The sequence below is a fragment of the Tursiops truncatus genome, chromosome 11 (assembly GCF_011762595.2).
Source record: "Tursiops truncatus isolate mTurTru1 chromosome 11, mTurTru1.mat.Y, whole genome shotgun sequence".
NCBI classification, from domain to species: Eukaryota; Metazoa; Chordata; class Mammalia; order Artiodactyla; family Delphinidae; genus Tursiops; species Tursiops truncatus.
This window is the reverse complement of record NC_047044.1, coordinates 47,963,387-47,987,636: the sequence shown is the minus strand read 5'-3', so window position 1 is coordinate 47,987,636 and position 24,250 is coordinate 47,963,387. Positions and strand designations below refer to the sequence as shown.

The 24,250-nt window shown below is 40.5% G+C and overlaps 2 long non-coding RNA genes across 3 annotated transcripts in view; one reads left to right on the top strand and one right to left on the bottom strand.

The window, feature by feature from the left end:
* LOC141275849 (uncharacterized) overlaps window positions 1–24,250 on the bottom strand; it is a 123,340-nt gene that overhangs the window by 61,348 nt on the left and 37,742 nt on the right. Inside the window, exon 2 of the long non-coding RNA XR_012324295.1 lies at window positions 17,496–17,575. This is a non-coding gene — a long non-coding RNA (uncharacterized lncRNA). The remainder of the gene's footprint in view (window positions 1–17,495; window positions 17,576–24,250) is intronic.
* LOC117314099 (uncharacterized) overlaps window positions 1–24,250 on the top strand; it is a 131,175-nt gene that overhangs the window by 101,967 nt on the left and 4,958 nt on the right. For both annotated transcript variants that reach the window (XR_004528768.2, XR_012324294.1), the window contains exon 3: window positions 3,599–3,731. This is a non-coding gene — a long non-coding RNA (uncharacterized lncRNA). The remainder of the gene's footprint in view (window positions 1–3,598; window positions 3,732–24,250) is intronic.

The window sequence follows — 24,250 nt, the reverse complement described above, 5'->3', positions numbered from 1 at the left end:
GGGGCCTGGCAATCTTGTGGGACTGTCCCACACTCTACAGGACATTTGACATCCCTGCCGCCACCCACTAAGCGCAAGGAGACCTTCAGTATCCTGACAACCTAAGAACCCCCCCACACACACATTACCAGACACTGTGGGGCGGCAGTAGTTCACGAACCAGTGTTTTATAGCACTTCCACGTAGTGAATTTGAGAAACTCATTTCCTGGGATTTGTTTCTTTCTTCACCCATTTAACCTTTTTATAAAATTCTTTGACATTCAATTTTCATTTCAACAGAAGGCTATAACTATTGAGTGCCTACTGTAAGCAGACTAAAAGATAAGATCCTTGCCTTCTAGCAGCTGACAATCTCATTAGGAAAATAAGGTCTTAGCAATTTGAGGCACTCAAAGATTGTCAAGAAATGCCCCCCCCAAAAAAAGAAAAGACCTAGATTCATCTTCTGGCTTTATGCCACTTACTACTTGTGAGCTCACTGAAGTTCTCTAAGTCTCTGTTCCCCCATCTGTAAAATGGGGACATTGTTAAATAATGCTTGTGAATAGCCAACACAGTGCCTGCAGCGTGATATACGCTTAATAATGGTAGCCATGCCCTCAATCACACTTCCTCCAAATCAGTGAAGATATAGGACAAAAGTGAGATGGAGAAAGGATGAAAATGAGCTCACATTTGCACAGAATCTCCTGGGGATTTTTTAATTTCCTCAGTATCATGACTTTCAAAGAAATGCACAACAATGTAAGCCTACAGAAAAGTTGAACTTCCTGCACCAAGGGGCAGAGATGTATTTAAGACCAATCAATGTCTTTAAGAAGCCTGAAGAAATAAATACATGGCACTGCTATGGGACATATTATAAATTTTTTTTTCAATTCAGACCTGTCATCTAATTTATTTTCAGCTTCACTAAAATGCCTTTTAAACCCAGACCTGGGCTAAATCACATAGCTCATAAGTAAGTGTACATATAGAAATATATTTTGTTCTTCAATTTTACAAAGTCCACAATTTCAGCATAAAAGAGGACAAAAAAAAAAAGGATCCCAAAATATCTTAAAATGGCCAAGAAGCTTTTGCTACTACTACTGAGTTAAAATAGCTTACGGCAACATTCTTGTTTCTACTGCTTTTTACTAAAAGGACTATAACACCCAGTGGAAAAGAATAATTAGCAAATCAATTAATCAAGGCCCTATCGACACTCCTCTTGCCACCCCAGTCCCATCTTTGTTGTAAATAAGCTTCCATGGCCTTCATTAGAGTCATTAGCTCTTCGTATGTAAATAATAATGCCCTTGAATTTAAACTGATTAAATATCAGAGAATAATTTCAATCCACCCTTTCTGATCTAGCCAGGATATTGAAAACAAAGAGCATTATTGTCTTACTTAACCTAGCAAATTCAATACAACTGTATATATTTCCGAATCCATTAATTTCCAGATTCACCTTCTCTTCTGAGGACATAAGCTGGAATGCTATCTTTAGTTATCTCTCTCTCTCACTCACTCACTCACACACACACACACACACACACACACACACACTACAGTAATTAAAGAGACCACCCATTTCCTTCCTGCTAAGTTCCAGGAAGCCATGTTATTTCTGTGGACCATTTCTATTTGCCAACAGTTCTCCAGATCTTTTAAGGGAAAAAAAAAACAAACAAACAAACTAGAAGCTACTCTCCAAATGACAGCCAGGAACTCATCTCCTAGTGTCTCCTCCCTTCAGAGGAAAAAGCAAAAAAATGTGTGTTGGTGTATATGTAAGACATACACTCTGAGCATCTTGTTAAAATCCTGAAAGATTTAAAGCCCCACAGTCACTTGAAAGGAAATGTTTGAAGGAGCTTCTAGTCTCTAAAGTTAGGTAGATCCTTTGCATCCTTCCCCTCTTATTTTGTCTCCTCTAATTATCCCTTTTAACTTAATGCTGGTTATTTTTTATCTCTTCCCATCTTCCATCATACCACATTGTTTACAGTTGGTTTAAAAAATAGTCTATGTTTACATATTCTCTCTTCATTTTAACTTCTCAGTGTGTTCCCCTCCTCCATTTACCCAAGGGGAGGGGATGGCTTCTTCTGTCATTTTCCTTCTTCAGTCTAAACAGCATGAATTAGCAATATAATCCCCAACAAACAACTATTTCCCAACTCCTCAACCTTTGGTCTATTACTGTAATACAAGATAGAGATGTATCTCATCCAAGAGTCACATATAGATCATTTTGTTGTGAGACAGGAGGTAGGAGGTCCTTATTTTCTTCTGATTTGGATCCAAGGCAGATATCTTCTGTCACCCAAAAGGGAGCCGAGCAATTCCTCACGCTCTAATCTTTCTTCCCTCCATTCTTGTCCCTCACAAATACCTCCCAGAAGGCCAGATTATTTTGTTAGAGAAGCTCCAAGCTGCCTCAAACCCCAAACAAGATAAAAGCTTTAGCAAGGTTTATGTAACCAACACTCATTTTCCTCATTATGACCAACACAAAAAAATAATCTCCCCTTCCTGCTCCTCAGATGATGCCCTTCACTTCCTGTCCAGGTCAGATTCCGGCACTGGAGGTCCACCCAGGGCGCCACATCCTGCCGCCTTAGAGCACTCTTCATTTCCTGTGACCTTAATGCCCGTTTTCCCCTTGGGCTCGTGTGCTTCTTAGCCTGTCACACCATTTGTTTACCTCTTGCTTGCTCTTTACTCCTTCTGAATTTATCTTCTATATCTGGTTGTCTCTCCTGGTTCTTTGCCCACTCACCAGCCTCAGCCTTCCTTAAAACCAGCTCTTTCACAGAAGTGATTCAGTAGCTAAGTAAGGCTAGAACTTTTTAATATCCTATTGACTCTAGTTTGCTCTATTAGCTTTATGGTGAAAATCACCACCACCTGCAGAATTCTGTCTTTTAAAGGCCCAGAACTTCACAATTAATTAGGAATATTTTATATCTGAATTGTGCTGCTTATCAATTATGAGCCATACCTTTGGTCTTTTCTGTTTTGTTTTGTTTTCTGTTTCTTTTTTACACTGAGCAGGATTGCACCTACCAGCTACCTTCCCTGACCTCCTAGGTTAAATTAGTTCCTCTAGTTATTCTTTCTCATAATACCCTGTACTCTTTATTGTTGTATTTAGGGACAGTGTAAAAACTGTTTGTCTAATTATCTGTTTAATAGTTTTTCCCCAGCAACCTGTAAACTTTATGAGAACAGAGAAAAGCCAGGTGGTTCCTTCTCAAGCTGTCCTCTCTTCTTTCTTTCTGGCTTCCTCACTTTCTGTTGCCAGCACAAACACAGGGCTCAGCGCATAGATGAGCAAGAAATACACATTGAATGCACCACAAAAAAAGAAAAAAAGGAAAATGGTAACTATGAGAGGTGATGGATATGTTAATTAGCTTAATTGTGGGGAATATTTCACAATGTATACATATAACAAACCATCAAGCTATATACCTTAAATATATATACTTTTTGATTGCCAATTATACCTCAATAAAGCTGAAAAGAAAAAAAATGCATACTGAATGGATAAATGAATGAATGATACCTTCTCCCTTTTCCCATCCCCACTCTTTTCCTTTCAGTGCCACACCTCCAACCATGGTGGCAGGTTGGCCCTGGTAGGACCAGAGAAGCATATGGCCAGCCCCTGGTTGATTATGTGGACAACACCTCTGAGATCCTTTCTGGAACAGCATTCAGAGCACAGATATGGTGGTAAGGCTGTGTTTTAACTGCAATAATGCATCTTTCTTTAATATTTTCCAGGAAAAAATAATCTCCCTTTATAAATGCTCTCTATGTCTCTGTGTCAGTGTATTAAACTGACATCTCTGGGCTCTATGGTGACAGATTTTGCCATACATACAGGAAATTCTTCTTCAAACATGAATAGAAGTTGGCAAAAATCGCTTTTCTGCACTACTTTGCAAAAGCCACTAATGTGGGATGAGTTGCACAATAATAAATTATTCAAGTCATAAATCTGAAGAAATTAGTTCATCATGATCAATATAATCTAAGCGAATTGGTGTGTGGGATTCAATTTTCGTAATATAATTCATTTTAAAATATTCAAATTAAGGTGACTAAAATCATCATGAAAAGTATTGTCTCCTGTTTCTAATAGAAAAATACTACATTTTGGTCTTTATACTAATAAATCTAAATTATGTTCTTCTTCACTTAGATAAAAATTTCTATTTAAAAAAAAATTACATCATGTCTTACTGGTGTTACTATAGCCCTAACTGTTGAAAAATGTTTTAAGAATGATGGAAAGTTAGCTAAGGCCATTTTGCTGATGAATTTGAGCTATCTCATCACATGAAAATTTATTTTTTCATTAATTATAAATTGGCAATTTTGAGAACTATCCCATCTAAACCACAAAGAACTTTTCTTAAACTGTTGAGTTTTCCAATTAGAAACTCCAGATCATCATTCTGCTCATGTGTCCAACATAAGCTATGTCATTTCCTTACATTCATTTTTGTGTTCTGTACTTGCCAAGATAATACGTTGCCTCTGACTTTCAAATTCTTCTGTGCTTGGAGAATGTGGTGTTTACATGGCTCATTAAAAGTATATACTCAATCTATAATAACTTTAAATGGAGTATCATCTACAGAAATATAGCAAATCACTCTGTTGTACACCTGTAACTAATATAACGTTGCGATCAACTATACTTCAGTTTTTTAAAAACGTAAAGGCTCAATGAGTCCTTGTCATTTTAACATAGGGTTTCTCAACCTGGGCACTATTGACATTTGGTCCAGATAATTCCTTGCTGTGGGGGCTGACGTGTGCATTGTAGGATGTTTAGCATCATCTTTGCCCTCCACCCACTCTACCCACTTGGTCTCAGCACCTCTCAGTTGTGACAACCAAAAATGTCTCCAGACAGTGCCAAATGTCCATGGGCAGCAAAATTGTACCTAGTTGAGAACCACTGTTTTAATATATTGTTTCCTTCCAAATAAGAAGACATTATTAATTCAATATTTTTAATTCTCCTTTATTCTTTATCAATAATACTAACGACCATTCACTGAACACATACTATGGACCAAATAAGCACTTTATAGTTAGTAATAATCATTAACGCCTCACCACAGAACTATGATGTAGGTATTATTGGCCCCATTTACAGAAGAGGAAGCTGAGGATTGAAAAGTTTAAATAATTTGTAAAGGTACAATTCGGGAACAATCTCAAATCCACTGACACTAGAGCCCATTCTCTTAACTACTGTACCCAGTCAGGTCAAGATCTGTAGGCAGAATTCCCAAGTTCAGGTCCCAGCTACACCGCTTGTGGTCTTGGGGAGATCATATAACCTTCCTGAACCACAGTTTCCCATACCTAAAGAGGTATCACTTATGATTTATATCTCACAGGATGGGGAGGATTTGACAAACTAGCATATGTAATCAGCTCAGCAGTCATAAGATTATTATTATATAAATAAAAGTATATTAATCTTCTGATATACTTTTACTTCAGCAAATCAGCTAGAAAAGGGAAGACAATTTAAACAACATTCCTAAAGGACCAAATATAGTTGTGGCCACTATTTTAAAACCTTACCTCTCTGCTTTACAGGAATGACAAATTTTAAAGAACTACATTGCTAAATCTACAGAATATTTTATAATAATACTTCCATTTGTGTCTGTTCCTCTTCTTATAAAACAGACATTATAAAAAAATGTGTATTAAAAAAAAACCTAGGGCTTCCCTGGTGGCGCAGTGGTTGCGAGTCCGCCTGCCGATGCAGGGGACACGGGTTCGTGCCCCGGTCCGGGAGGATCCCACATGCCGCGGAGCGGCTAGGCCTGTGAGCCATGGCCGCTGAGCCTGCGCATCCGGAGTCTGTGCTCCGCAACGGGAGAGACCACAGCAGTGGGAGGCCCGCGTACCGCAAAAAAAAAAAAAAAAACAAAAAAAAAACCTAGAATAGATCTAGGACCACTCAATGTCATGTCCATTTCCTTCAGTGGCTTTTTTCAAAACCATAAATTTAAATGGTACCTCCCTTGTCTACCCTAATTAAGCATATTGGCAGCAGATAAGTATTCACTTTGCTTTTTCGGACATGAAGTACAGCAATGTGTGCATTTTTCCCTTTGGAACTTGTTTTTCTCTCGTGACAGATTAAATACTTATAAGAAATTTTTAAATAAAAATAAATTTTCATCAGTTTTTAAACAAAGTCCAAAGACAATCTCAGAGAACCAACCTTTGCATTCCAACAGTCCAACTCAACTCCACCCAATATGGCAGCAAGTTCCCAAGCTTCCTTTGGAGATGGGGGAGCCATTGGCTCCCTAAATATGCCAGGTGTTTCTGCCCCAGATTCACTTCTTTAATAGAGCATCAAAATGTTAACTCCATGGGGGAGGGGGGGCATGAACTGTGGGGGAGGGGGGGCATGAACTGTGTTTTGTTAATTGTTACCAGTATCTTAGATAGTGTGTGGCATCTAATATGTGCTCTCAAACTGGTTTGAATCTTTGATCCACCAGTTATAAGCTATGATTCTAGGCAATTGACTTAACCTCTCCAAACCTCAGTTACCTCATCTATAAACTGGAATAATAAGAGTACCTACTCATAAGGATATTACAAATAGCACTTTAAGTACTACTGTTAAAGTATCAGTACTGTGCCGGGCACAGTAAGCACTCAATATATATTTTAAATTAGTTGCCTGTGTCATTGCCTCTGCCTAGAATCTCTTCTTCCCATCCTCCTCTTTATTTCCTGGCTAGTTCCTCTTTTAGGGTCTCGGCTCAAACATGCTCTTCCACTCTGCAGGATTCAAATCCAAAGGTATTGTCCCCAAATTGTCACTCTCACAATCCATTTTAGTAAAGGTTCTTAAGGAAGCTGATGATCCACAAAATGAGACAACCCTTTCACACTATGAGCCTTGGTTTCAGTCACCTCATTAGAACAAAAGACACTTCTATCACCCTATCGCTCAGAAAATTCCAAGGGTTTTAGGAGCTCTATGCCAGGAACCAGGATCAAATACCAAATTTCTTTCTTTTTACCACAGTGACTTATTAAGTTATTGCATCAGTTGAGGATGCTTTGGACCACAAACAAGTAAGAACATGCCTAACTAATAGTTAGCTTTATTTATTTATTTATTTTCAGTATCTTTATTGGAGTATAATTGCTTTACAGTGGTGTGTTAGTTTCTGCTTTATAACAATAATAGTTAGCTTTAAAAGGAAGGATTTAATTTTTTCACAAGCAGGAAATCTGGAGACCTTTTTTGGCTAGTGTTGGTTCAGTAGTTGAGTGTAGGCAGCGCTCAGAGGCAGGGCTATAATTCTCTTAGGCTCTACCTCAGTGATGAGAGGGCTACAGCAGCTCAAACATCAGATCCTCACCCGGCAGGTCTCACGGGGAGAAAATAGGCTGCAGAGAGGGCAAAGAGTTTCTACTTTCTCTCTTCCTTTTATCAGGAGGAAAATATTTCCCAGAACCTCTTGGTATTTATTCATTCATCTGTTCGCACACTCAACAAATATTTATTTAGCAGCTATTATATGCTATGCACTTTTCTAGGCACATGAGATACATCAATGAACAAAATAAACAAACATCCCTGTCTTCATAAAATATATATTCCAGGAGTATTCAGAGACAACAAGTAAACATAACAAAAAAGTTAATTAAATAGCATGTTAGAAATTAATAAGAGCTGTGGATAAAAGAAAAATTTGAGCAGAGTAAGAGGGACTGGGGATGTATTTAAATAAGGTGGCCAAGGACCTCATGAGAAGCGAACATTGGAGCAAAGTCTTGAAAGAGGCAGGGAGCTATGTAGGGGGAAAGCATTTGAGACAGAGGGAACAGCCAGTACTGAGGAGGACAGCTCTGGGATATTCATGGCCCAGCAAGGAGGCCAGTGCAGCTGGAGCAGAGTGAACCAGGGAGACAGTGGTGAGAGACAGGCCCAGAGAGGTATTGAAGGGGTCCTGATCATTTAGGGCCTTGTAAGCCAATGCAAGGATTTCCCCATCCTCCAGAAGAAGGGGTCACCATGTGATGTCTGCACATAAGCAGGATCTGTTAGCAAAGCAGGGGTGGGGGTAGAGGCATGGGGGTTGGGGGAGAATTGCAAGCCAGCGATGAACAGAGTCTGTCTCAGTAATAGGCTAAGTGGATAAAACTCTTTTAATATCACACAGAGAGGTAACTTTGGAAATGTTCTAGTAATTAAGACTTTTTTTCTTTTTTTTAGTAAGACTATTTAAAATCTCACAAGAAAAATTCACCACCATTAAAATTAATGAAGGACTGCATTTTATGCAGAAATTGATTTTTTCCCTTTTCCTGATTATCTGGGCAATTTCGTCTCTTGCCTCAAATCCCAAAGTCTCTGCTCTGTCAGTGGAGACCTGAGACTTGCTGTTACAATACAGGATGCTTTTGTAACTTGACTAATACCCTAGAGCAGTGTAGCGCAGTGATTCAGAGCAGGTCACACCAGCATCAGACTGCCCAGCTGCCTATCCAGGCTTAACGACTTTGTGCCTTAATTTTTCTCATCTGGAAAATGGGAAGGATGACAATAGCAGTACTTAATCAGGTTTGTGGTAGTACATAAAAAGCACTGAAAACCATAGTAGACCCATAGTGTGTACTTATTTATTAATAGCTGGTATTAGTTAGCTGTTATTAAGTAATTTGCCAGGTCACCTAGAGATTTGCTATCTTTGCCGTGGCTGCTGCAGCAAAAACTTCTCATCTGCAAGCATAAAACTATCAGTTCCCTTAACACGGAATTCTGGGAGCTTGCTGGGCTCTGCCTTCCAGCAGCCCTCTATAGATGAATTACTCGGCAGCCCTCGTAACTCTAGGGACATGCTCACCACATTTTTTTAAGATGATGGGATTGATTTTTATCTTTAATTTTTGCTTACAAGTAATTCATCTGTTATGAGAAAAATAACAAGCTCCAAAGGGAAAATGCAGATACTAGTCTGTTCCCGTACTGCCTTCAGTCAAAGGATAAGAATTATCTACCACTGATAAGCTTAATGAGAAACAACTTGCAAGTTATAATTTCAAGTTAGACTATAAATTGAGGTCTAGCTCTACCCATGGTGGTGGTGTTCTAAAATTCAGTTGAATACCTTCTCATTACCCTGTCATATTAGTTGGGACTCTTTCTGATGCAAGTAACTGAAAGCCAACTAAAACTAACTTCGAAAACAAAGGCGGGGGCGTGGGGTGGGAATTTATTGGCTCTTGCAAGTTAGAAGTCCAGGGCATTCTGGTTTTAGGTGTGGCTGGATCAGTCTCAAGGCTCATCTGCAGTTCTCTCTGCCTCCAGGCTTTGCTTCTGTCTGTTGTGCTGGCTTCATTCTCTCCAAGGGAGAATTCATCTAGTATCAAAATGAAGGATAGGGCTTCCCTGGTGGCGCAGTGGTTGAGAGTCCGCCTGCCGATGCAGGGGACACGGGTTTGTGCCCCAGTCAAAAAAGAAGGATAACGAGGAAAAAACATGTTGAGGAGCCCAAAGCAATGGCTACTATGGTAGATAATGTTCTGATTTACACATGATTGTTAATAAAGAAATGAATTAAATAGAGACCTACTCTCTCAAGAAATCCAAATTCTACCCATTATTCAGAGTCTAGGAAGATTTCCACGCCTGCCATGAAGGCTTCTCTGATAACCTCAGCCCCTAGTGATTGCTGCTTCATCGAAACTCTAAAGCATTGTCTGCACGGTTTATTTTGCAAAATAGCATGCATTGCTTTTTATTATTAATTTTATATGTATAAAAATACGGACATGTATATTTTATATCTCCAACTCAATTCTTTTCTTACAACCACGATTATTTTTTCTTATTATGAAAGTTACATGTACTTCAAGTTATACATGGCAGATTGAACACTCATAGTTGTCACAGATTTCTCCCAATCTCCGCTGCCCCAGGCCCAAGTGATGGTAAAAGAATTTTGTTTAAGGCATAAACACACAAGGACAAAGAGAAAGCAAAAGCAACAGAATATTGGAAGCTGGAAAGTCAGTGGCAACTGACTAAGCAAAGACAAGGGACTGAAACAGCTTTGGGAGAAGCACAGACGTAAGCTGCTCTGGGCTACAGAACTCCAGAAAGACTGAGGAATGAGAGCTTCCAGAAACCTCTGAAAGTGGGGGTCCAGGGGGGCCTGAAAACAGAAGGCTTGGCTGAATGCCCATATGAAAGCACTTTGTCCCCCAGCCAGCACTGTACCCATAGGAGCAGGGCAACTGCCCTCCCCAACCTAGCAGAAAAGCAAGTGGGTGGTTTCTCACCTCTCCAGTACCTATGAGCTGGCAGAGGTACTCTGTGGCCTTGGAGGGTTCTGTGCTGACTGTTCCTATGATGGGGTGCTTTTGTGGGATCCTCAGAGCTACCCCCATTGAAGCCTTCTGACTAGCCCCCTAGATATGGGCAGTGCCTCTCTTCTGACCTCTGATTCCTCTCTCTGCCTCTGATCATCCAGAGTCACACCTCCTCTACCAGAGTCACAGCTCTCTTCCGGCCACCTCTTGGGCAGGATTCAAATATGGCTCCATGTAGTTTTGCTCCTATGAGTCCCATGTCTGGACAATGAGAAACACAAGCTCTTGCCAGTAAACATGGATGAAATTGTAGCTTATTCCCCGTGAAGACCTGTCTCCCTCTGCTGTGCCAGCGGGCCGGTGGCTCCAGCCCCCATCTCTTGCCCTCAGTATTTTCAGCACAGAACCAATGACTATCCCTTTGCCCTCAAATGCCACAGGATTTCTGTTTTTCTCTTGAATGGTCATGTTGAAGCCCTGTTGCTTGACTTGAGCAGAGAAGGAAGTCCTCCTCCATTCCCTCGCTGTTGGCTGGGGGGAAGACCATACAGCACACATTGTCAATGCTCTTGGAAGGAATCACCCCTCCTCCTCTGACTCCGCAACCCTTTGATATCCTGAAAGTAGATAATGAACTCACGAAATCAGCTTTAGAGCATCTTCTTTGCAAGCCCAGCACATGTGGTCTAGCATCCCACTTTGAAATATGGTAGTACTTGGCATCTATTTTTTCCATTTCAAACTTTGGGGTCTTAGTGGCAATCGAGGCATAAAAAGAGTTTCATTTTGATAAATAATGATGATGTGTTTTGGCAAGTGCTGTAATAGAAATCCCTTACGCAAAGAAGGACCGCTCCTTTTCCTGGAGTGACTGGGAAAGATCTCACAGAAGACGTAATACTTGAACTGCTTTCCAGGCAGAAAGTATATTATATGCAAAGCATGACGATACGAGTAAGGCATGCTCTGTGAAGGGTTCAGTGAGGTGAGAACACAGGGTGTATGCTGGGTAATGGTGGATGAACTTCAAAAGCCAGAGGTCTCATGTGCCATGTAGACAGTTTGGCCTTCCTCTGAGTACAAAAGGGAGCTACTGAATGAAAGTGGCCTGGTGAGGAGAGGTCTGACTAGCCCAAATAACCAGGGAGGCCGAGTGAAGGCTGAAATGAAGGGAGGAGAGACAGGAAAGTTGAGCAGATAGGAAGGGATTACAATGGAGACTTGAGGTGGGGGAGCGGTCCTAGCTCTTGGGCCTCCTTCTTGGTTATCTGCACTTGATTATTATCATTTTGACTTACAGAGCATCATTCTTGTGGAGACAGCTCATGTTTTTGCTTAATTTCCCACTGAGGTCATTCTTTGTTTTTAGAAATGCATTTTATGCAAAATATATAGAAAACAAGCTCAGAGTAATGGTTCCAAAAACAGGACTATGTAGCCCCTGAGAAAAAGAAAACCTTCGGGGTGTTGTTTCTAATTCGATTCATCTTTATGAAAAGTCACTTGAGAATTATTTTATAAGTCAAAAAAAGTGGATAAGTCTGCCACATAGCAACCACTTTCCCGACAAACAAAATTCGATATGTCAACATCTGAATTGCATCCACTAATTATTTGCTTGCATGTCTTGTTTTTTGATAGATTATTTGGAAATAATCTTATCCTTGATGCTACTCATTTCTCCTAAACACTACCACGCACATGGACATGTATTATTTTCACTTAAGTGTGGAACTTGTCTCCTGAGAATTCTGAGACAAATAAGAGCTAAACCACATAAATCCAGTCTAGGCCGTGCATTTTGGTTCCTCTTTGAATAATATGTTTCACACTACAAGGCTAAGGGGATCTTATTCTCAACATTATTGTCTCACCCTTGTATTTTCTTAATTGAATTCCCTATTGCCTGTAATAACAGCCTTCAGCAAACATTATGATTATCATATTTATGTTTTCAGTGGGATTATGAGATTTTTCTCAATTAAACATGAAGCAAATTTCAATACTCAAATCTCACTAGAAAACAGAGAGGCTTCTTGTTAAACAATTTCTAAATGTTCTTCCTCTTACCAGACTTGATTACAGATCAGTGTCAGTCACAAACTCATTGGTCACATGAACAAAATACCCCAGGGAGTGTCACCCCAAGTCCTCTATCATCTTATAGGAAGTACCCATGACTAAGCTTAAGTGCTGCTTTCTCAACACCCAACCTCACTGGACTCCTCGAAGGTCAAACTGTTGCCTTCATCTCAGCCTCCTCTGAGCCCCACATCAGGCCTGGCACACAGTAGGCCTTCAATTAATATTTATTATTTTATTGAATTTTAATAAAAAGACAGCCAGACCTCTTAGAAATCATGTCATAAATGGTTTTTTTTTTTTTTTGGCTGTGTTGGGTCCTTGTTACTGTGCGTGGGCTTTCTCCAGTTGTGGTGAGCGGGGGCTACTCTTCATTGCGGTATGCGGACTTCTCATTGTCGTGGTTTCTCTTATTGCGGAGCATGGGCTCTAGGCGCGCAGGCTTCAGTAGTTGTGGCATGTGGGCTCAGTATCTGTGGCTTGTGGGCTCTAGAGCTCAGGCTCAGTAGTTGTGGCGCACGGGCTTAGTTGCTTCGCGGCATGTGGGATCTTCCTGGGCCAGGGCTCAAACCCGTGTCCCCTGCATTGGCAGGCAGACTCTTAACCACTGTGCCACCAGGGAAGCCCATCATAAATGTTTTGAGGTATTTTTTTTTTTTGGAGTTTGCTCACAGTCAGCAATTGTTTTATTGCTTTTACAATAAAAACTAAATCAAGGAAGAATCATTCACAGAAGGGGCACTTGAGTTATTTAAGGCCACTCCATGTCTCTCCCTGGCTCTGCTTTGGTCTTCTACTGAGCCTTTAGCTTTATGCCTTTAGCTTTAAATAAAGAAAGAGAAAAGGAGAGGAAGAAGATTAGAAATATTGGGTCAGCTTTTCCGAGGAGAAAAGAAGTACTACCGTTGTCAGAAACTGCAGGAAACATTTGTTGAGCCTACTAATTTGGGTGTGACTACAGGACCAATTGAATAACTAGGAAAGCGCTGCTTTGGAGAGGACAACCTATGAAGGACAAAGGGGCATAACTTCTAACTTGCTGACTTGTATTAAGAGAGGTCTAAACTATCTAAATAATCATCCAATGTTCCATTTATAATTTAAAAGCAGAACAAATGGTTGTTCATTAATATGTTGAAAATATTCATTTTACTCTGTATATTCGTTTGGGGGAAAATTTAATAATAGAGCATGGTTTAATTTTATGTTTTTACATAGATTTTACATAATCCAGGTATTGGAAAATCAATGTGTATTTATGACAGTTTTATAGAACTCGAGGCATGATTTTACTATGTTAAATTATTTTAGAGGATTACAGTTGTAGCTTTATCTTTCTGACATGTTATTGATCGTGACTGTATTTTATTTGATACTGAGTCCTTGGTAAGCCCTTAATTACAGCATTGTCTCTAGAGGAGAAATGTTCCATTTTATGGAAGACGTGATTTCTAAGAATACAATGTGGCAAAAAAGGGGGACTGACTATAAAATCTAGGAATATATATTTATGGCTATAACGTGATAACAGGAAGTGTCTTAGGAAGGAGGAGACTGGCTAGCAGATTGTAAGAAGGATAACCAGCAAAGACTTTCCAGAGAAAATAGGCCTCAATCTGTTATTTGAAGGAAAGAAAATGAAGACGAGAAGATACGCTGCAGGTGGTTACAGTTATTGTTATTTAATATCTGTTGAGCAGAAAGTGTTTTATTTCTTAGCTGAGTCACTCTACCTACTCCAGTTACACCAGGTAACAGAACACTCATGGCATAGAGAGTGAATGCATTTGTTTTCCTTCATAATATAACAAATCATTATTGATTACCTACCATGACCCAGGCACTATCCTGGGTGTTGGGAAATATAAAGACAATTGTAACTGGATTTTGTTCTCAAAAAGGTCGAAATCTAGTAGGGGAGACATACATGCAGTAAGGTAAATGCTGTTACAGAGATAGCATTGGAAGACAAAGAAGCAGATATTAAATCTATATTTGTGGGCACAAAGAAAGCTTCCAAAGAAAAAGTATGAAAGAATGAAGATGAACACATCCAGTAAGAGGCCCTGCTAGCCTGCCAAGGGCAGCCACCTCTCCCCAACAGGGCCAGCCTCACCCCATCCTATTGCCCTGCCACATGGCGAGAAGAGCATTCATCTAAAGGATGCTAGTGCTCCACAGAGAAGGCTCAAAGCCACTGTGCTTCTTCCCTCCCTAGCACCTCAGCTGGACATCCCTGGTGATCCCATTGGTGACAGACCTGACCCAGCGACAGGTCTGAGCTCTTCCTAGGACTTAGAGGATGGGGCTTGACTACATGTGATGTTTGGAGAAGTCACAGCATTGGACCCCCCTTGCATCTTTGGAAATAATGAAGTAAGGGTGCAGGTTAGGGCCACTTCTCAGCATCTCATCAATATCCCAGGCACACCCCCCATTCCCTCTCCAATTGTCGCTTCTGTGACCCAGCCCAAAGAAGCCTTATCTCTGCTATTATTCTTTTAAATCTTAATACAAAGATCAAGACTTTTCTAGTTTAACCAAGAATTTGATGCCTTTGTTCTCCTACTCCACCTCTCCTTGTGAAGCAGAGCTGGCCAGATTAGGGTTGGGATGGTGACAAGGTTGGGGGCAGGGAGGCAGGGTTCCACAGGATAAAAGCAGAATGTTCTTCGTTTTGTTTTTAAATCTACTAGTATATCACCCCTCTTGCACAGATGGCTTTGATTGTCTATCAGATGAGGTAGTTGCTGCTGTCCAGAGTTGCAATTGAAGAAAGTCCTTAACATGGTTGAAAACTGAAAATTGAACAGTTAGATCCACACCTGAGGTACAGTACATCATGGGTTAAACAAGCTTTTTATGGGGTGACCTGCAAAATGAAACACCAATTGCAATCAGGAAAAAAAGAGTTCCAAAGCCCGAACTTTATTTATATGTACTGTAGAGGTGATTTTGTTAATATGCATCCTGATATGTCTGATCTTGGGGATTTATAAATGCACGTGCTAATGGTTTGTATATCCACAGTACTGAGAGTTCCTTGTTTTTATCATATTATAGATATGCTTATATTATCAGGAATATATTGATATGATCTCTTTGATTCCATTCAGTTAAGCAAATTTCCCTGATCTAAAGTAATTCATCCTGATTTTTGGCAGTGACTGGCCAATCTCCTGCATATTTTGTAATGATAAGAGAGGACTCTTGTGTGTGTGCTTTATCACAATGATCCTGTGTAGCAGCCACCTGCACAAGCATAAATCTTCCCTGGTAGCCCCCCAACTTTGGGAGCAGATCTCCAATATATAAACCCAGTGTTCACAGTAGCTGCTGCCACAGAGCCACCAGAACAGCTTTTGAGTGACTGCTTCTCTTTACTGTTTCCACCTGTCTCCCCACGCTCTCTGTAGTATGTTGCAGTCCTCCAAGGTTTGGTGCTCTGGCCTCTTTCTTCCTGATTTATCTGTCTGTCTAGGTGATCTCGTTTAGCCTCTAACTCCAGCCCCAACCTCTCCTCCGAACACATCATACTCATGTCTAACTGCCTCCTTGAAATCCTTACGTGGAAGTACCTCAAACTTAAGATATACAGAATAGAACTCCTTCCTAAGTCCCTTCTACCACCTACAAACATTACACACAAAAAAAACATGCCTTCCGTAGTATTCCTCATTTCAGTAAAAGGCAACTCCGTTCATCCAATTTTCGCAGTTTCTTGAGCTGAAAACCTTGGAGTCGTCATTGATTCCTCTTTCTCTCATATCCAGTCTATACCCAGGATTCAATGACATTTGGCCCTTACCTCCACCATCACCCTGATCCAAACCATCATCATCCCTCACCTGGATTATTACAATAGCTGGCTAACTGGCTTCCTTGCCTCCATCATTCCTTTCCCATAGTCTATTCTCCTCAGAGTAGACAGAGTGAGTTTCTTAAAATAAGTCCGACCAGACCAGTTCTTTGCTTATAATAAAACCCCAAGTCCTTCATCATAACTTATAAGACCATGCATGATCTGTCCTTCCTTGACCTTGAAGCTCTGACCTTATCTCATCTCCCCAGTGCCCTCCACTCTCACTTAGCTCCAACTACACTGGGATACCTCAAACATGGCAGAAAACTTTCCCACGACCTTTGTACTTTCTGTTCTTTCTGCCTGGAATGTTCTTCCCTGAGGTAACCTTTACTGCCTTCAAGTTCCTGCTCAAATGTCACCTTATCAGCAATGTCACTGACCATTCTATGGAAAAGACAAGCCCTCTGCCCAGTCTTCCCCTTTTCCCCTTACCCAACTTCATTTTTCTACATAGCACTTACCACCTGACATATTACACATTTTTGTATTTGTCAACTGTTTCTCCACACTACTCAATTTGGCCCGTGAAGAGAGAGACTTGGGGTATTTTATTCTCTATCCTACCCACAGCAAATAGAACAGAGATTGGCACAGGATCAGTGCTTTTAAAAAACTTGTTGAATAAATAAATGAAAGAATTTTAGAGACCTCAAGACATCGTGTTCCCTAACGCCTGGCCACATGGTTGCTGGCTGTAGCCGGAGGATGTTCCATTGGAACTGCCCTACTTCAGTCAAAACAGCTCATGAAAATCCGAGTTTCATGATGAGTATTGGCAATACATCTGGTAACATTATACTGCCCTGGCACCCAACCCAGGAGGGCCTACACCTGGAATGTTACATGCAGTTTTAGCTGTTATCTCTCAAGAAAGGTCCAAACAAAAGCAAGGAAAAGGAAAGGTCTGCCAGAGTAAGGAATAGAATATTTCAGTCTGCAGTGACAAACAATGAGGAAATATAATCAAAATCTAGAAAATAATGTGATAAAACCCAAAATGAACTTGTATACCAAATCCAAGATATTAAAATAATGGAGGGAAACCCTTTAAAACTTGGAAGGTAGCACAGTGGGACAGAAATTTCATGGGCAGTGAGATAGGCACCCTTGTGTTAAAACCAAACATTTAGCTGCATGATCTTGGACATGAACTACTATGAACTAGTACTTACATGTAAAATTAAGATCATGGTACCTGTGTCTTCATCTGTCATGAAGAGAATGCACATACAAGGCACAGAGTATTCTCGTCCTGTGATGAGGAAAATATTGGGATAAATAAAAGGAAGGGTTTTTTTCCTTTGTTTTTTATTGAAGTATAATTGACTTACAAAAGGAAGTCTTAAAGCAGAAGGCAAGCTTAGATATGTTTTGTTAAAGAATAGAATCAGGTGAATTCATAAGAGGTAGAAAATAGATATCTTATATTCATTCTGCATTTTACAATTTTTAGACTGTTTTTACTGACTTTATCTCCTTTGACCCCACAAGCTATCTTATAAGGTAAGAAAGGTAGATATTATTAAACCCATTTTACAGATGAGGAAACTGAGGATGGGTTTTCTTTTAAGTCCTCTTAATACAAGTTTAGTGATCTTCCAACTACTCCACAGGGCCTCCTTCTAGAATTTAAATCACTTCTCAGAAAAGCTGAGTCACTTAGGAGAGACTCACTGTGGGTGATTAATGAAAACAAAAATGTCTGAGTATTTAGTGTGTAAGTCAAGAACCAGCAAACTCTTTCTCAGCATACCTCTTAGGCCTGTTATGAAAATATTCAACTGGTTGAGACCTGGATCTAGTTCTCCAGAGCAAGTTTCTCAGTTCACTGTTTGCTGTCCTTAACTAGGCATGAATGCAGTCTCTCAGGAGGCATGCCCACAGAGATTTTCCTCCTGCCTCTGGTTTGGAGGGCATGTTGTTCTGCATTCCCAAGGGTGGAGGGCAGACTTGGGAAGCTTGGGTCTTCAGTCACAATAGTCCCAGTTACAGAAACAGATAAACCAAATTTATAACAACTGTTTCTACAGCCTCAAATACCCACCATTTGTCCCATGACCTTCTGTCTTTAAACAAATGCCAAAAAAGGAGATTCAATTATTCAGTCGGGCTAATAAGGAATCAGTTTATGCTGAAGTTCAGTGTTGGGTTTATGTAATTTTACATTACAGGTCACGCTGAAAGCTTTATGCAAGCTTGTAGCTGCAGTCAGGGCAGAGTCCTGCCTTTCTTTGTAGTTAAACTAGTAACTAGGCAGAATTGATCCTCAAAGAAGAAAAAGCCAATCACACCACACCAGTTTTGGGAATGAAAAATAACAGAGAAACAGCGTTCATTCATCCATTCAATAAATATTTATTGTGCTCTTTTGAAGTGACAGGCACCATACAAGGTATTGGGAATATAAAATGGAAAAGAAACAGTCCCCTGGTCTCAGAAGCCCAGGGTTTGGTGGGCAGATAGACACTGCACAGTCTGAGTCATTTACAACACAATGTAATAAATATTATGACAAAGAATTACAAGGTACAATGGGAGTCTACGCTGCATAATTCTTAAGTGTTACTAGGAGATATCACCTCAGCAATTAGAGTGACCTATTCATCCCAGTTAGCTGGGACTTTCCTGGTTTTACCACTGATAGGCCTGTGTCCTGGGAAATCTCCCAGTCCCAGGCAAACAGGGATGGTTGGTCACCCTACCTGCGACGCTAAACCAAAAAAAATGTTATTTTGCTCTCTTTGCAAAAGACTAAGTTCATTCTGAGGGTCAAGTTCAGTCTGATGGGGTCAGAATGACCCCATCAGACTGAAGTCTCAATAGTTGATGGAAAAATCAGTGGCCTTTCATGGATCTGCCAGACACAAATGAGTCAGCCTGCCATGTTAATAGAGCTCAGACATCGTTTCCCTGGCCCTTGACTAGAGTCCTAGGCCATCTATTTCACCTGCGTGAGTGTGCATTTATTCACCTGTGAGACTGCAGGAGATGTGATATTAGTCAGTTATGGCACTAAATCTTGGTGGCGGATAATCACAGAAACTTCTCTGCACTGCAGGTCAGCTGGGGCTGTGCTGCTCAGCTCCTCACTCCAGGACCTAGGTAGATGGAGCAGCCACCATCTCCGCCATTGTCTGTCTGCAGGTCGGAGGGAAAGAGCAACAGCCTTCCTGCCTCAGAAAACGTTTTCTCACCATCCACCAGCAATCCCTAAAACAATGCCAGCTGATTTTAGGCTTTTTTGTTGCGGCAGCATAACCTGGCCTATTCCAACTGATGGGCATACCCTATCTATGGTGCAGATGTGACCCATAGAGGAACTAAGAGTGGTGAAGAATGTTTGGTGCCCTCTTAAGGGGTGATGTGAATGCCCTGGAATGCTGTCTCCTTGGATTACTCATCTAAACGGTCTTGTTTAGAAACCAAAGTTAGCGTTGAGGTTAAGGTTAGGGTTAGGGTGCTGCTAAGGAGCCAGAATTCCTAGTGTGACCTTTAATACAGACTTGTCAGTTGCTCACAGACAAACACTTTTCCCACAACCGGAGACTGTAGCCGTGGTCGCACCCAGCTATTTTTCTGACAAAAAGTGAGCAACTGGTCACAGGGCCAGAAAGTGTGGCTGCCACAGCAATGCCCCTCCCTGCTACTGAACAAAACAACTATGCTCTATCATTCTCATGTTTTAAAAATGGACTTTTTAAAGCCGCTGGATCATTTGGAACAGATTTCCTATGAGTTTTATAACATTTTAACTCTATTCCCCTCCATTTGAGTTTCATCGTAAGTTTCCTGTTCGTGCTAAAGATAGTCATAAACAAATTCTGTGGTCTGTATCTCAAAAAGGGAAACATGTGTAAAGTCCAATTATCATCACTTTTCTCTGAGAATGGAAGAGTTCTGCTTCCTAGAGGGTGATGTTCATTTGAAAATTGCCCTTTGACAGGCAATAAAAGGAACATCCAAACTAGTGGCCTCTCATTTTTAGAAATCATTGGAAAGAATCATGTGGATAGCCATAACACCCAACTACAGGGTGAGTAACAAGAAGGGTTGTCCACTAGGGATCATCCAGCAGGAGTTTCAACATGGCTGAACTTCTTTATAAAAGAAGTCGTCCATTAACTTCTGAGGAGCATCTATATAACACAATGCCCATGTAACAGGGACATCAAAAAGTTCTGACCTTTTAGTTAAGTGAAGTGAAATATTTCTCGTAGTCTGATGGTCCTTTAAAAAATCATAAAAGTTTAATTCTGTTTAGATGACTCCCATTATGATCTTGCTTGGAAATGAGTTCTCCTACAGCATGAGTTTTATAGTGACTGATTTCCTCCCCTGCTCAACATAGCAATTACTTAGCTGTGTTCATATGTATTAATGCACATTCTCTAGAGTTCAATTTAGTTCGTTTCACTCCTGATGACACTGGGAATGAAATTTCAGCATAATCTCATGAGGATCCATGGATAGGAAATTGTCCAATGGAGGAACTCCAGTGAGGCAGAGAGAGACCCGCTTGCATCTGCAGTTGAAGATGTCAGATGGTGGAAGCCCAGAGACAAGCATAGAGAAATTGGTTCCTGAGGATAGAAGGAGAGTCTCCTGGGCAATGCTCAGCTCAGGAAATAAGTACCTCTCCTACTGTTAGAGGTCTATTAGGTCCCTCCTTAGTTCATGGGCAGAGGACTTTCACAGAGTTACAGGCACTGGGAATTCTAGAGGAGGCATTTTATGGAGGTTCCCAAAATGCATTCCAAGTATAAAGGACTGCAGAGCAACATTACCTGCAATGCACAAATCAGTCCTAAACAGGAGCAGAAAAGGAATGAATATTTCCCAACATAGGAGCCTCAGATCCTTAAGTTTCCATGAAGGGACTTAGAAGAATCAGAAACTATGCTCAAGATTCCCCCAAAATCTCATTCACTTACTTGTTTTTTGTTTTTTGTTTTTTTTAAAAAATTTTATTTATTTATGGCTGTGTTGGGTCTTCGTTTCTGTGCGTGGGCTTTCTCTAGTTGCGGCGAGCGGGGGCCACTCTTCACCGCGGTGTGCGGGCCTCTCACTGTCGCAGCCTCTCTTGTTGTGGAGCACAAGCTCCAGATGCGCAGGCTCATTACTTGTGGCTCACGGGCCCAGTTGCTCCGCGGCATATGGGATCCTCCCAGACCAGGGCTCGAACCCGTGTCCCCTGAATTGGCAGGCAGAAGCCCTCACTTACTTGTTGATTCCTTCAGTGAGTGTGTATCAAGGGCCTATTATGTACTAGGTGCTCTGCTAGGCCCAGGGAGTTAATCTGCAAATGAGACAGCTCTAGTCCCTGACAGCATGAAGCTCATGTTCTACTGGAGTTGCCTGGTATTACATAACAACTTTCAAAATTAGTTAATTAATTAAACTTGTGGTAAATGTTGCAAAAGAGAAATATAAGATACTTGGAGAGCATATGACAGAAAACATTACCTGGTCTGAGTTTCAGGGAAGGCTGCGCTGAGGACATGCTGTAGAAACTGAGAGCCACATAAGATGAGTCATAGTGACCTTGGCAAAGAGGTGAGGGAAAAACATTGCAGAGAGAACTGGAAAGGCAAAGGCCTCAGGTGAAAAGGAGAATGGCATTCTCAAGGGACAGAGAGACAGCCAGGTGACTGGAGCACAGATGATGGACGAGAAGATGAGGAGAGGGCAAGGGCTGTCAAGGGCCTGAGGCCTGAGCTGGAGGAGGGAAAATGGCTGACTGTTAAATTATACAAGTAATAGAAATTGTATTACTTGTGCTCGAATAATAAACAAATCACATAATACAGAAGAAAATGAAAAACTCCATGAGAGACTTTCTCCATCTACCCTCCACCCCAGTCTCATGTTAGAAGTAACCACTATGAGCAGTTTTGTGTGTGGATTTCCAGATCCATTGCCAGAAATATTTTAAAAGGAGAGTTGTTTTGCATTATACTTAGATGACTTTATACTATATATATTATTGTGAAAATTTTCTTTTCATTTAGTAATATGAGAATATCTTTGTGAACTTGAGACAGGAAAGAAGAAAGAAAGAAAAAGGAAGAAAAGAACAAAAGAAAGAAGGAAGAAAAAAGGGAAGGAGGGAGAGACATATGTATCGGGCTGGCACAAGCAAAGGCAAAACCAAAACACCTCTGTTGGGAGTTATCCACAACTCAGAAGACACATGATTCCAAAAATATAAAACAAGCCAAACAAATAAAAATACCCTCTAAAGATGAGCTCTCAATAAACCTACAAATCACACACAGAAACAAATGCCCAACTGGAGTTGCATTAAATACACAGATTATCTTAAAGACAATTGGCATCTTTAGTATAATAGATAACCTATTAAGTATTTACTATGTGCCTGGCACTGGGCTGAGTGCTCTAAACAGATCATTTAATTTAGTCAGATCATTTTAGTTAATTTTCATACTTGATACACGAGCTAACTAATATTATTACTCTCCCTTTACAAACAAGGAAGCTAAGCCTTAGAGGAGTGAAGCGACTTTCCTGAGATGACGCAGAAAGGAATTGCTGGCATTCATACTCACACAGTCAGACCTCAGGCTCATAACCACCACATTAAACTTTTCGTGTAGAAACATGGAGTGTATTTTCATGGATTCAAGTGTTATTTTTCTATCTTTCAATAACAGTTTAGAGCTTTTTAAAAATGTGGATTTACATATTTTTATTAAGTTTGCTTCTAGGTATTTTATAATTTTTGCTCCTTTTGTGAGTCAGATCCTTTCTGCCATTACATTTTCTAATTGGTTACTGCTGGTGATTGGGAGATCTATTGATTTTTTTAAAATCTTGTATCTGACTACTAAGCTGCCTTGTTAACTTCCAGTTGATTCTCTTGTATATTCCAGGTAGTCAAGGTGAGGTATGTAAATAATGACAGCTTCCCCTCTTTCCCCTGACTACCTCACTTGCCAATATTTGTGCATTTTATGGTGTAGGGGTAAGTTCATAAGGTAGTACTGGTGGGCAGGGCGGTCTTTAATTCATTCCAGAAAGAAACAACTCTCTTTTGAGCACAAGGTTATGAAACAGCTTGACAGATTCCAGAAATTGGGAGTAGTTTGACATGACTATAAGGTAGGGTACAAATGAGAAAAGCAAGAGATGATAACTTGAAACACAGGGGATCTTGAAGGATGACAAGCCATTAAAAGATGTTAAGCAAAGATGTGGCACAGTAAGATTTACATTTTAGAAAAAACCCCAGTGTCAGCAGTGTAGAGACTGATTGAGGAAGATAAACCTAAAGAAATGGAGAAAAGTTAGGAGACTAGAGCAATAATACAAACAAGTGATAAGCCATCCATGGGGTAATAGGGAGAGGACATGAATCGGTGAGAATGGAATCGCTACTCATTCAGCCTCCTTCAAGGTGTGATCTTGAACCAGTTAATCTCCCCAAGCCTCAGTTCTTCTAATCTGTAAAATTAGGATAATAGCACCAACCAGGTATGGCTACAAAGTTTAAGATAATGTGTGTGAAGTGCACTAAAAAATGGTAGCTCTTTATTATTGAGCTATACAATGGCAGTGAGAATAAAGTTGAAGTCACAGATTCTAGAAATGCATCTCCATCAAAGTGCCATGCCAAAGCTATCACTTCCTATTCTGAGTTATCAGACTTAAGTTATTGAGGAAGATGAAGCTGTGTATCAGCACCCTTTCAGCCACACCCCAAGTTCCACCTCTACTGTGCTCTTTGCTTCCTCTTCTCCCTGCCCACATTCCACCTTTAAGACTACTGTGGGTGTTGGATTTGCATCATGAAACAGCTGAAGTGCATGGCTCAAAAATTAGTATGCTAACTCAACAACAACAACACAACCCAATTAAAAAGTGGGCAAAGTATTTGAATGGACATTTCTTATTTCTCCTAAGAAGATAT